General features: G+C 42.0%; 1 protein-coding gene across 8 annotated transcripts in view; it reads left to right on the top strand.

Moving 5' to 3' along the window:
- Positions 1-13,326, top strand: part of ncam1a (neural cell adhesion molecule 1a) — a 242,817-nt gene that overhangs the window by 44,809 nt on the left and 184,682 nt on the right. The window lies entirely within an intron of this gene.

Below are 13,326 nucleotides of genomic sequence, written 5' to 3' on the forward strand. Positions count from 1 at the left end.
TGCACGTCTGTGGTCACATTTGAGCTTTATATGGTCTGTATAGCACATGTGCCATTCAAATGAAAAAAAGACTTGAATTTCAAAGTCTCAGAATGAGATCTAGTCTTTTTGAACCCTTTCAAACTCATTTGTAAAGTGTATTTATCGTTAGCAGCTGAGGAACCCTGACCCTTAACCATGACAGAGGAGATAGAGGAAATATGTGTATTTAATTCCCCCGTATGAGGCTCTGATTATAGCACGACCTCAGTTGTAAAAGGTTGTGATGTAACCTGAGACAGTGTTAATCCTTTAAGCTGACTTAAATTAAACAAGCAAACAATGCCATGCGAGCCGCAGGGATTTAACAGTTGATAAAACACTGCATCTCTCACATCACACCCTTCAAAGTTACTTCTTTAAGGGTATACACCGTCAAAGATTTTGACAGTGCTCTCTACCTTGCCCCTCACTGGTGTGCCATTACCATTAATGGGAAAACATGACCTGCCTTGTACAGGGTAAAACGTAGTGAAGAGTGAGGACCAATTCACTCCCACACTCCTGACTTTATTTAAAGGTCAGTTGAAAATAGCTGAATTTTTTTTTTCTCCCTTCACTACATGATACAGTGTTGTTTGTAAAACCGTGCTGGTCAGACTTCTTGGCTCACTTCACTTTACATCTGGAAGGTTTTTCATGTTCAACTTTGTGTACTGTATGTGCTGTTTTGAAAGTTGTTTATACAATCACTAATTTTTCTTTTTTCTTCTCTCTTTCCATCGTCGCTCTGTTTGGAACACATGATGGCTTCTGTTGACATCTTCAATAGGTGAGTTATCTGAGTTCTTTTCTGTACAAAGAAAAAAATTCTTGAAACAAGGGTAAAAAAAAAAGAAAGAAGAAGGATTCAAGGTGACTCTGTATTCTGAGAATGATAGAAAGCCATTATTTATATGGCTGTTCCGAAAGGCCAAACTACCACTTAACTGGTGGGTCTTTAAAGATGGTGGTTGTGATTGGTCTTTCAGCTGTCTCTCTATTCAAGACTTTGGTCCAAAGCCAGACACATTTACACAGTATCCTGTAACCCATGCCCAGATATCTGTAAACCGTGAATATTCATGGACACCAGAAAATTCCCCAAACCCAGTGGTTGTATGTGTATATTTACCTCTCTTTTTAAATTTAACTTTGAGGGTTTTATAAATGAATTGAGAAATTAATTCTCAGAATGAATTATCATTACAATGCACTTTGAGGTTTTTCAACTGTTACCTCCTGACATCACGTTTCAATAGCCACTCTTGGCAATTAAATAGTGAGCATTTATCATTTTTGAAAAACATATTTCTGTAAACTTGATCAAAGGGCTTTGGTAGCTTCAACATAACCACATGCAGGACTCTGCAGTGTAAAAGTCTTACTGTTTAAACCCCCACCATTCATCAGCCCTCCATATGAATTCACTGTGGCTGAAAAACATTACTCTTTACCTCACTTGAAATGCCTCTTTCGTTAAGTGATATCCCTGGAGCATTTACATTTTCTAATAAAGCATATTTGGCATTACAAATTAGGAGTGTATAAACATGATTGCCAGGAGACAGGGTTGAGAGTATGGGCTACGTGCCAGTAAATGGCAATCACGTCAATGCAGTGGAGTAAATAACGCTGAAATGAAGCTGTCAGCATTTCTGTCATGGCTGACTATGTTGTGAACATGACAGCTAGCGTAGGATATAGGACATGACTGTAATGACTTTCTTGTGATAATGTTGCAGATAATAAAGCGTAGTTATAAGGTGCACACACGCGTACACAACCCCTCAGCACAGTTGCAGTCTCACCTTCCAAAGACCTCATAAATTTTACAAGCTTCCCCAGTTTTGTTTTCATCTTAAATTTCCAAATCTGGTTGTGATTAAGCCGCTCAGCGAGAGGCTCTGGATGCTCGCCAAGCTCCTCACCACAAGGATCCCTCCTTAAACGCTCCCGTCTGCTGCCGGCCGTCCGCCACTGTTCATTTATTCAAAAGAGAGGGGCCCCAGCAGCCTGCTAAGCCCACTGTCCCAGAGTCTAGGGTCCTCTCCACGGGGAGTATCCAGTGTCAGCCTTCTGCTCCATGAGGTGATCCATGATGGAGCTTTATTCATGGTCCCAAAGTTTCAGCTCAGAATTTATCATGGTGGAGTCACAGCCTCGGTTGCGTGTAGCTCTCACAGGACCACATGAAAGCCATTTTAAATTCAGCCTCCCATCAGGAGCACACTTAGACTAGTATTTAAAATATGAAAAAATAGAGCACTTCAGTGGACCTTGCTGGTGTTTTATTATTGTTATTAAGCAGTTAAAAGGTTGGTTTGCTAAAACAACAAAATACATTAAGACTCATGACTATTTTCTCACTCTGCTGCTATTTTGCTATGTTGGCTGGTTTTGATTTTGACCAGGGGCGATGGCAGCGTTATGTGTTGGTAGACCATCTGTACTATCTGCAAAGCCAGTGGTAAAGAGACTAAAAGGTAGGGCTAATTAGAAATAATGAGCTGCACAGGTTTGCCCTAATACGGATATCACACAGAAATTTAACTTACCACCGAGATGCAGCAGCCCAAAAGACAAATTATGTACCTACTGCTCCTGACATAAATGTTTCCACTACACAGTCGTAGTATCTCATTTCATTAAGTGGCTTAATTAACCACTTCTAATTCAGTGCACATTAAAATAACAAGCCCGAGTGTGAAGATTGTTATTGATTATGCCTGTCATTTAATAAAGGCAGCAAGAGATGTGTTACATTATTGAACAGGACTGCATGAAAAATGAAATCAGAATGTGATTGATAGATGCAGTCAACAAGTGCTAAAATGTTGCAGGAAATAATATAGGTTGGAACACTAATGCAGTTCATTGTAGGGCCTGACTGTATACTATTAGTATACTATAGTATACCATGTACAATTCCTACTAAATATTGTAGTAGTGGACTAACAGATGCCAAGTGTTAAATGTGGAGAAATGCAGAAATCTCTAAACCAGAACAAATGGACCTAAAACTACTGAGACGTCAGATCTGCATTAGTTAGGTGACTCAGCACAGCAACATCACTTCTGTCTTTACTTTTGTCCCATTTATGTTACAGTGGCATTCAAAAGTTTACTTTAATTATCCAGTGAGTCAGTTTCTCAAATCTGTTTTTGTGTGTGGATGCAATCAGCGGACATGTTGAATAGAGGCGATGAATCCATCTATCATCTCAGCATCAACTTGAGTTTCTAATTGATTTGATCAGAGCACAACATTTTTCCTTACACAGTAATTCTGTGTCATGGGTCGGTAACCCCCGTGATGTACATAAGCAAGCTGACAAATGCAGTTGTAATTGAATAGTGATCACATGTGTGCTGTATTCCTGGGGCCAGATTGACAGCTTCCTTTCAGGACTGTATCACCTACACACGCTGGCATGCGCCCTTGTGTTTGTGGTAGGCTGGCAGACGGGATAATTGCAGGAGAGGAGTACATCCCAGGAAGGGGAAACTACAGACGGAATGAAAAACACTTTACAGCATCAAAACAACTAGACACTTTTCCTTTCCAAGAACGATGACAAATGCATTGTTTAAAGTCTGTGATGGCTGACTGTTAGAGATGTACCTTCTGATTCATCGCTGTTTTAGTACTCTGAAAATCAATGGCCTGAATATAGATCCAGACACCTCGCTGTGTTTTTGCTGGAACTAGTTTCTGCCTGACAGAATTTACACATGTTGGCAGTGTTGTATCAGCGTCCATGTTTGGATTATTATGTCCAAGACAAAACATGTCTTAAAAGCTTCAGTTGGTAAGCTGACTAAAGTGAAAGTAAAGTCTGCGACTTGGTAGGAAATTTCAAGACGATAGACTGTCAGGTCCCTCTATGACCCTCCGCAAACACGCAGCCCCCATTTACATCATGTGTAGGAGCTCCTCCAACTCCCTCTACCTGACTGGTGGAACGGCACCATGAGCGGTGGATTTTGGCAAATATGACTACAGGCTGTAGGTGCAGCCGGATGAGTTGGATTTTGTCCTAAATGACTCATTTTATGTCCTATCAGAATATAGTGACAGTTCCAGCAAATATGACTGAATAATTGTTACCACCTGAACCTATACGCTTACATCTATAAATCAGGTTCAGTGTTTGTCCTGTTATCCAGGTAGCATCTTTACTGAGTGAGTTACTGGCAGTGCATTGACGACTTTCTCAGAAACCAGAGATTAAGCACACAAGGACCTTGACACTAATTTAATTTCCTTCACCATGAATGCAGAGATGTTCAAAGGAAAAGTAATGACACCTCTGAACATTCCTAATTTTCATTGAGCTATTCTCATTCTGTCCCTCTCTTAAATACCAAATCCTCTTGTTCTGTAAGTCTCTACAAGTGGAGGCGGTCTGCTGGTATTATCCTCTTCAGCCTTTACTTAAGTTGCCTTTTTTTTATTGGTGAATAGTTCAGTAGGTGTGGAGGAGGTGTTGCTGTTGGGACAATGCTGCTGGGCAGAAAATAGAAGTTAGAGATGGTGCCTGTTAAAGGTGGAAATCCTGAGGTGTGGAGGTAGGGGGCCTGCTGTCCCACCTGCATGGAAGCGCTTACAGCCCTGTCTAATCAGCCGCAGTCACAGCACAGAGTGAGCGATGAGGATGTTTACTTCTCATTCCACATATTCACCCTGAGCTCTTATGGGCCTTCCCTGCTATTTTTGCATGCCCTCGCCCTATTGGACAGCTGTGAAGGATTGAATCGGCTGCTCGCGGCACATGGCATTCCCTTCCATCTGTCGCCAGCATGCTTTGCCAGTTGCAAACCAGGTCGACTCTAGCGCCCCCCCCACACCCTCCCACCAAGTCATCTGCCCCACCCCATCACGACCATGGCTTGTTAATGGCTCCACTACCCCAAAGACATCCTGACCATTTCCCAGTCACTCCCACAGGCTTGGCACACCCATCCCCAGCTGTCAGTCAAAACAGCAACATGCCTAAATGTTGTAGACATTCGGAAAGGCCTCCGATTTTATAACAACATATTGCCTGGCTGTGTTTTTCAAAGACAGCCACACGCACACTGGCCCCCTCCGAAAAAAGGGAACATGGGCTGCTGCCCTCAAAATTGCCCTCTAAGCAGCCACAATTACAACCTTTAAAGCATGGCTGAACGTGCCAGCACGAGGGAGGAGGGGAGGTTTCTCAGAAAGGGGTCAGATGAAATGTGGGTGAGTCAAGGATTTGACTGCTGTTGTGAGGGGCTTTCATCTTAAGAACATGTTATTACACACAGCACCAGAAAATGGTAACTGTATAAATACAACAAACAGTTGTGGAGGGAAAAAAAACCCATATTAATGACAGTCCTAATTTGACATGTCTCACCATGACTAAAATCCTTGCTAACATTGTTTAACTCACAGATGGTGCAAGTGTAACGCTGTAAACAATTCATTCTGCAGTGCTTTTATCACACATGCTTTCAAGTTATTTATTTTACTATCATTATAATCCTGCGGTTCTTGTTGTGGGCTAAAACTACTACAATCCAGTGCATCACCCCCTCAGAGTGTGAGTTGTCACAGGCAAGTCTTCTCTGGCTGTTTTCAGTGTGACTCAGACTGCTGTTTATGCCTCAGATAAGTCAAATCGAGCTGCGTCCCTTTCTTCTAAACAGATTACAGCTAAGATGAGGTCTCTGTGTCTGGTGTGTTAGTGAAACATTCTAGTGATTTTCAACCTTAATCTTCCTGCTGTTTTTCCTCATAATGATTTATAGTGTGAAAAGTTCCTTTACTTCATTTCAGAGCTTGACCTCATAGCTTTTCACACAGTGTCCAATATACTCTGGTACAATGTACTCGTACATGACAAAGACATAATAGCTGAACCTGTAAAACGTGGGTGAAAATCCACATTTTCTCTACTGTTCTAACTCTTTTCAACTATATGTGACCCGTTCCATCAAAATGAGTCGGAAGTCGCAACGTTCTATTTTTAGATAATCAGCTGATAACATGGAAAACCCATAGAAAATCAAAAAATTTTTTTTACCCTAATTTCAAAGCAATGACATTCAAAAACAATCTCCCAAAGTTTCACAGTCCAGATAATTGAGAAAAGGCACGTAAATGATGATTAAAGTTGACTTGCAACTTAAACCCTCTAAAAAAGTGTTGCTTCGGTGCAAAACATGAAATATCTTCTGAACCGTTCATGATAGAGACGAGCTGTAAACTGCATCTGAATCGCGGGATTCTCCGCTTTCCGACGGTCATTGAATGTTGCATCTATGACGAGAAGGGACGGATACAGAAACAGATGCTAAACCGAGTAGCATCGACGCTAACAGAGCGTAGCACCGACGCTAACAGAGCGTAGCATCGATGCTAAACCGAACGTAGCATCGATGCTAACCCGAACGTACACGCTTGCACATGTTTTACAAAATGTCAACAAAACATGACAACTTCTGAACCGTTTATGATAGAAACGAGCTGTAAAAAGCATCTGAATTGTGAGATTCCCTGCTTTCCGAGGGTCATTGAATGCTGCCTCTATGACAACAAGGGACCGTATAGGGTGCGTGTAATCACGTGGTACAGGAACAGATGCCAGAGAGTCACTGGCAAAAACTTTAACTGCTATTTTCTCAGGTTTTAGAACGGAATAAGAGAGTAGGAGATCGTAATTCAAATGGCCACATCTCGAAAACCATCATATGTATGACTTTGACTAGGGTCTCATTTTAAAGCTTATTTTCTAATCTTTCCATTGATACCAAAATCTCAACTTTGAAATTTGGGTCACTGTGACTCATTTTGATGGATCGGGTCACATATGATTGTGACTGAAAGATTTTGTGGGCTCTCACAATATGTGTCATTCAGTGGTATGTTAAAGTAGATGCAAAACATACAAGATTTCACAGTTAGAAAAACAAGGTGTCAGAATTATTGTTTACACACCCATACAATTGTAGGTTTCCAGTGGATGTAAATCAAATATAAAGATGTTTTTGTGTGCTAATGTGAAGGGGCTAGTTGTACTTGCAGCACATTGTTCTGGTTTTTTAAGCTTGTGGCTGGCTGAAATGTACTGTATTTGTGCTGTATAGGACGATAGTTTACAGGGGGAAACCTCCAATCGGTTGCATTATTAACATAACCATACACTGTCAAGCCTCCATTTTCCCATAACCCAGTATAATGAAACCAACACATTTCAGATGCAAATGTGAGGTAATGCAGAGGGCTTTCTTTATGAATGAGCTCCTAAAATTAGAATGTTCCAGTTAGAGGTCCAGTTCTGAGTCTGACCTTGGTCAATGTCTTCAGTGGCTCTACAGCCTCCAGATATGTTAACTCAAGAATGAACTGACCAGAGCAGAGGGTCGGGCTGTCATGATGTGTTGACGCAGCTCGGCACACATCACACCAGTTTCCTCTACGCGTGGGTGTAGACTTTAATTGCGTGAAGGCTAATATCAGGCTAATGGAAAACAGCTGCCAGGGGGCCTGACCGACAGAAAGCCAGTAAACGATGGCTGCTCAGTCAGAGATACCCTAAACATTAATGCGAGAAGCCACTGAAGAGCCCACTGGGACCTTATCGGCTCTTTCGGCAACTACTAGTACGTGATGTGAAACCCTGAATGCAGCCAGAAACATTACAGGTAGTGGGAGATGGAAGACTCCCACCACCCTTCTTTTTTTTTTGTTACAGTTTCATCATTATCTCCCATTATCTTTATTCTAGAGAAGCGTTGTGCTCTCCCTACTTTCTGCCATACTAAAAGATAGTTGGCAGCAGTATACGGCTGATGTAATTTAAAGGCAAACAAGGAGCACCTCTCTCCCCATAGCACAGAAAACTTTGTTATTTTAACTGATAAATACTCTAGAAACCTCTTGAGGGAGAGAGACCATTCTCAGTACATTGTTGAGCTCAAGCTTCAGTGCCAAGATTCTCCAAATGTCTACAATATTAAAGATGTGAACACCACTTTTCCAAAGGATTCTCACCTTTAGTTTGATGCTCTTAACAAGCTGTCCAACATGTCATCAAATCAAATCAAACTTTATTTATAGAGCACTTTTCCTACATAGTCATGCAACACAAAGTGCTTTACACACAGAAAAAAAAGAAAAAGGTCACTCTAGTCTCCCACAGGATTGTATCTGACAATTGCTGTGATCTCTTACCATTTAGTTATAATTCATTCTAATCTGTCCAGACGACTTTATACAAATTTCAAGGGCAGTTAAAGTGTCAGGAAAAAAACAAGTAACTCGCATCTGTTTTGCCTACGGGATAACACTGGAAAAAGTTTCACGTGCTTGGAGTCGGTTTGTGCTGCTCTTATAAAATCCAGAATAATTAAAACTGCTCAACAGCAGCTCTGCGCTTAACAGTTACCACATTTCAACACTCTTGAACTGCAGGTTCATTGAGAAAACATTAACGGAGGAAAACTGCGGCTCAATAACTCAATCGTAGCAGACAAAATGAACCAGTCACCTTGCTCTGTTTACCTACGACTATGTGCTGTGAGGACGGCGGGAGCCATCCTAATAGCCCTGCGCCATATGGTGCATCCAAGCAAACGGTCGGAAATCAATGTTTTCGGGAAGCTGCTCAGCTGCCATCTCGTGCCTGCACCACGGAGAGTGATGGGGTGGTGGGGGGGGTGAGCTGGAAAGTTGGAGCACCCAGTCCCACCCACATTCATCATAGGGAGACCAGTGTCTGCATATAATCAGATCTCTGCTGAGAGCCCCACCAAAACTTGATTAAAGGCTGGACTCTTGGCGTTTTTACTAGCTTTCTGTGCCACTTAACCAGCCTTTCACCACCTGCTCCTGTAAGAGTATCCGCTGCTATAATGCTTATTTATGTGTTTATTGGCCTTGAGCCATTAAGGGAGCTGTATGTCTCTCTCTTGCTCAACCTTTGCACTACCCAACAGTTTCCATCCCATGAATGAGCATGGGCTGTAGATTAGGAGAGGACTTGTCGGACAGCTGTTGTAAAAAAAAAAACAAAAAAAAAAAACAGGGTTGAACTGCTTCTCATTTTTCTATCCAGGAGTACTCATATTTACAGAGAGACTGAGAATCCTCTGTTTTTCTCTCTTGAGTTCTAAACTGTATATCTCTACGGCAAATATGTATTTATAATATACACTGAACAAAATATAAACACAATACTTTTGCTCCCATTTTTTATGAGCTGTACTCACAGATCTAAAACGTTTTTCTATGTACACAAAAGAACTATTTCTCTCCAATATTGTTCACAAATCTGTCTAGATCTGTGTTAGTGAGCACTTCTCCTTTGCTGAGATAATCCATCCCACCCCGCACGTGTGGCATATCAAGATGCTGATTAGACAGCATGAATATTGCACAGGTGTGCCTTAGGCTGGCCACAATAAAAGGCCACTCTAAAATGTGCAGTTTTATCACACAGCACAATGCCACAGATGTCGCAAGTTTTGAGGGAGCATGCAATTGGCATGCTGACTGCAGGAATGTCCACCAGAGCTGTTGCCCGTGAATTAAATGTTCATTTCTCTACCATAAACCGTCTCCAAAGGCGTTTCAGAGAATTTGGCAGTACATCCAATCGGCCTCACTACTGCAGACCACGTGTAACCACACCAGCCCAGGACCTCCACATCCAGCGTGTTCACCTCTAACATCGTCTGAGACCAGCCACCCGGACAGCTGCTGCAACAATCAGTTTGCATAACCAAAGAATTTCTGTACAAACTGTCAAAAACAGTCTCAGGGAAGCTCATCTGCATGCTCGTCGTCCTCAACGGGGTCTCGAGCTGACTGCAGTTCGTCGTCGTAACCGACTTTAAGTGGAAATCTTAAAAACGCTCCGCTGTTGAGTCCCCATGTTAAAGGGTGAAAACGCAAAAGTCTGCTCTGCGTTTTCATCACAGGCATGCGCCAGCACAGGAAAATAACAACAAACATGTCGGATTCCACAGACTTTTGCACCACCGTATGCACGCAGATTTTCTGCATGTTTTCTATAGTTCTTTTGTGTACATAGAAAACATTTCAGATCTTTGAGTTCAGCGCATGAAAAATGGTTTATATCTTTGTTCTGTGTGTGTGTATAAAACTATTTTCAAGTTTTTGCAATTTAAGAGAAGAATAAATAAATAATTTAAAAGAGGAATCGTAACATCTTCTTGAAGTGAATTTAATCTAAACGTTTTTAGGTCTTTATTTTTACACTGCAAATAAAATATTCAGAAAGTTTATCCCAACACTCATGAATTTGATGCACTTGCAGTTTGTTTTCCTCTCAGCGTCTGTTCATCCCAAAGCAGCACCATGGGGTTTTAGTCTGGAGACTGTACAGCTCTTCCATCATTTGAACCCACCGTCTGGTTCTGTTCTCTCTTTGATTTTTTAGGTCATTATATTGTGCTGTAGGACAAACCCCTGACCAACCAGTCTGTCTTCCTTTAGCCGTTTTCCCACTAAAATTAGCGGGTCGACCCGCGTTAAAAAAACCCGCGTCGACCCGCTAACAATCGGCATTTGGCCCCTTTCCCATTGACCAAAATGAGCCGAGTCTGCCCCCCCGCTGGGGGATCAGACAGAGCATAAACCAGTCGCCCCGCTCTCATCCACGGTGCAAGAGACACACACAGTCATGCCACAGCCGCTCGCCGCGGAGTGTCCGTCCGCCGAGGCAGACTCTCTGGCTGGCTGACCTGGAGCACCAGGACCGCGGAGGACAGAGAGTCTGCTGCGGCCGGATGACGGACGTCCGCGGCACAACACGTCAGTTAAACAGACTGTCGCTTCTTTTCTTTTCTTTTTTTCTATCGTTTTTGGTCAGTGTTCTCTGATCTTTTGATCCCAGTCTCGGATGAGAGCAGAGCGAAGCAGAGCTTTGTTTTGGTACGTGATATGAGACGCGACCGGCGCGATGACGTGGCGTCACGTAACGTTCAGTGTCATCACGTAAATTAGCGGGTTGACGCGGGTCTGGCGTTCCCACTGCAAGCCGTTCGGAGCCGAGCCGATTAAAGGCGATTTTAACCCGCGTCGCTTGCCGAGTCGTTTGACGTCGACGCGGCTCGGTGCGCCTTTCCCACTGCCACCAAAAGCCGATTGTTAGCGGGTTTAAACGGGTTTTTTGGCCAGTGGGAAAGGGGTATTTGTTACTTTTTTTTTAATCACTTGTTAGAAAGTAATACATACAGTACTTCATTTTCTGCTGTCCACTGTGATCCTAATGATGCGTCAGATGTGTGTTGCAACAGTTTGTTCTAACACCCTTTGTACAGATAGGGTTCGTAAGTAATCTACCAAGGTTGGGGACACCATTGTTGGCATTAACGTTCAAAACTTTGTTCATCTCCATGGCTGCAGGAAAAAATTACATTCAACAGATTCTCAAGCCCTGAGAATGGCAGTTTAGTTGGGAATTTGTACGTGATTTGACCATTGTATCATTATAGGATATTCACTGAACTTGAACTGCTTAAATGTCACCTTCAACAGGAAAAATGTGAGAGTTCTAAAACTTTTTTACTTTTAACTTGACTCAACTGGAATTACTTCATAGGAATACTCAAATAGCTGTCTGCAAGCTTCTGTGAATGTTTGTGAACATGGCCCCAGGTCTTTTAAATAATTGAAGGGGGTCAACTTTATTTTCGCATTGATAAATTGTGTCCTTTTCTGCAACTGATTGCCAGCTGGCTTTGAGCATCAGGGCTTAACAGAGTGGACAGCACATGGATATCTGCATGAGTTGAATTTCAGGGCAATATATGCAGGCCTATTAATTAACTGTCAATGGATGGCCAATGGTGAGACATTTGAGCTTATTACAGATAATGCCATGGATTCAGTTAAAATAATTATGACAATAATGTTCAGCCCAAGTTGGTGCTGCCGAAAGAACAGATGACAGGTAATCAGTGCCTTCTACAGTGTACTCAAATAGAGCAAGGAAGAAAGAGACAGTTGCTCTCTTGCTGAAATTAAATTTGTCCGCTACTGTATCTGTAATGGCTCGAAGTATCTAAAGAGGGTTGAAATTGATGGGCTCTCTTCAAAATCAAGCCAAGACTGGCTGTCTTCCTGCTGTCAGGAAAAGTATTTCTGTGCACAGGAAATTGTCTCCTGGGTGTCCTGATATATGCTCTGTTAAATATTTGAATTTCCAGATTGAGGTGACAACAAACCATCTACTTCTGTTTGCTCCGTTGGCCCTCATCTTGGTGCTGCACCGGCAGCTTCCTCTTCAATATCTGTGGCAGTGGTGTTGTGACTTACTGACTCAATTCACAGAGTGCTGTGGTTTGCACAAGGAAATTTGAGAGTACGACGGCTTTGAAATCGAGTCATTCTGGTCGAGGTTATGGAGGGAAAGATGACCATATTCATTCCATTTAAGGTTTGATTCACGGAGTGGCTGGAATCCTCCCTTATCCTTATTTTGACAGATTTTATGAACTCTAAATTTACTGAGTGAAGTAATTTCCACTTCTGATCTGTGCCACAGAATATGTGCTGCAAAATCAAATCATAAGGAAAACGAGTTACATGTGACACATTGAGATAGTTAAATTGAACTTTCTTCCTTTGGTCTTTTGATGATGGTGGAGAGCACTTTCTGAGACTGTACCCCAAAATCTCCCACAGGAGTTAAATTGGGTTGAGATGTAATAATTGTGAAGTGGTTGATTGACATGATTTTCGTGCTTGCATACATACCACCTGTATTCATCATCTTTCTGAACCTGAACATTTGTTCAGGTTTCCATTTCCATGTGTCACCCAAATGTGAATCATAGAAGAACTGTCAAAATCTGTATAGGAAATAACCCCCCAAAAGCAACCAAGAAGGTAAATAAAAAAAAAATATATATATAAATGTTTGTATGCTGCACATACAAACAAGCCAAAGAACTCAACTGATGTCTTAGGTTCTTACTTTCAAGAATCTTTACGATTATTGATCTTGACAGTTGAGGAAAAAATGCTGGATTCCAGTAGTGACAGCAGATCCCCAGGGCCGCTCATGTCAGGAACTGACTGCACCTGAACTCCCGAGGAGGTGTTTGTGTAAGAAGGTGAAAAAGATATTTCAAGCTAGAAAAGTGCTTAAAGATACAAAACCTGTCCTAGACTATAAATCAGACTGGAAAAAAAAACTGTACTTTGGTAGATGGATCACTGTCCATCTTGGACAGGAGCCTTTCTCTGGAAAGTACAGGTTATGTAAACACATGCTTTGGGACATGGAAGCTGTAGGGATGATAATT

This window comes from Trachurus japonicus, chromosome 14, assembly GCF_045865225.1.
Source record: "Trachurus japonicus isolate A0001 chromosome 14, Traja_1.0".
NCBI lineage: Eukaryota > Metazoa > Chordata > Actinopteri > Carangiformes > Carangidae > Trachurus > Trachurus japonicus.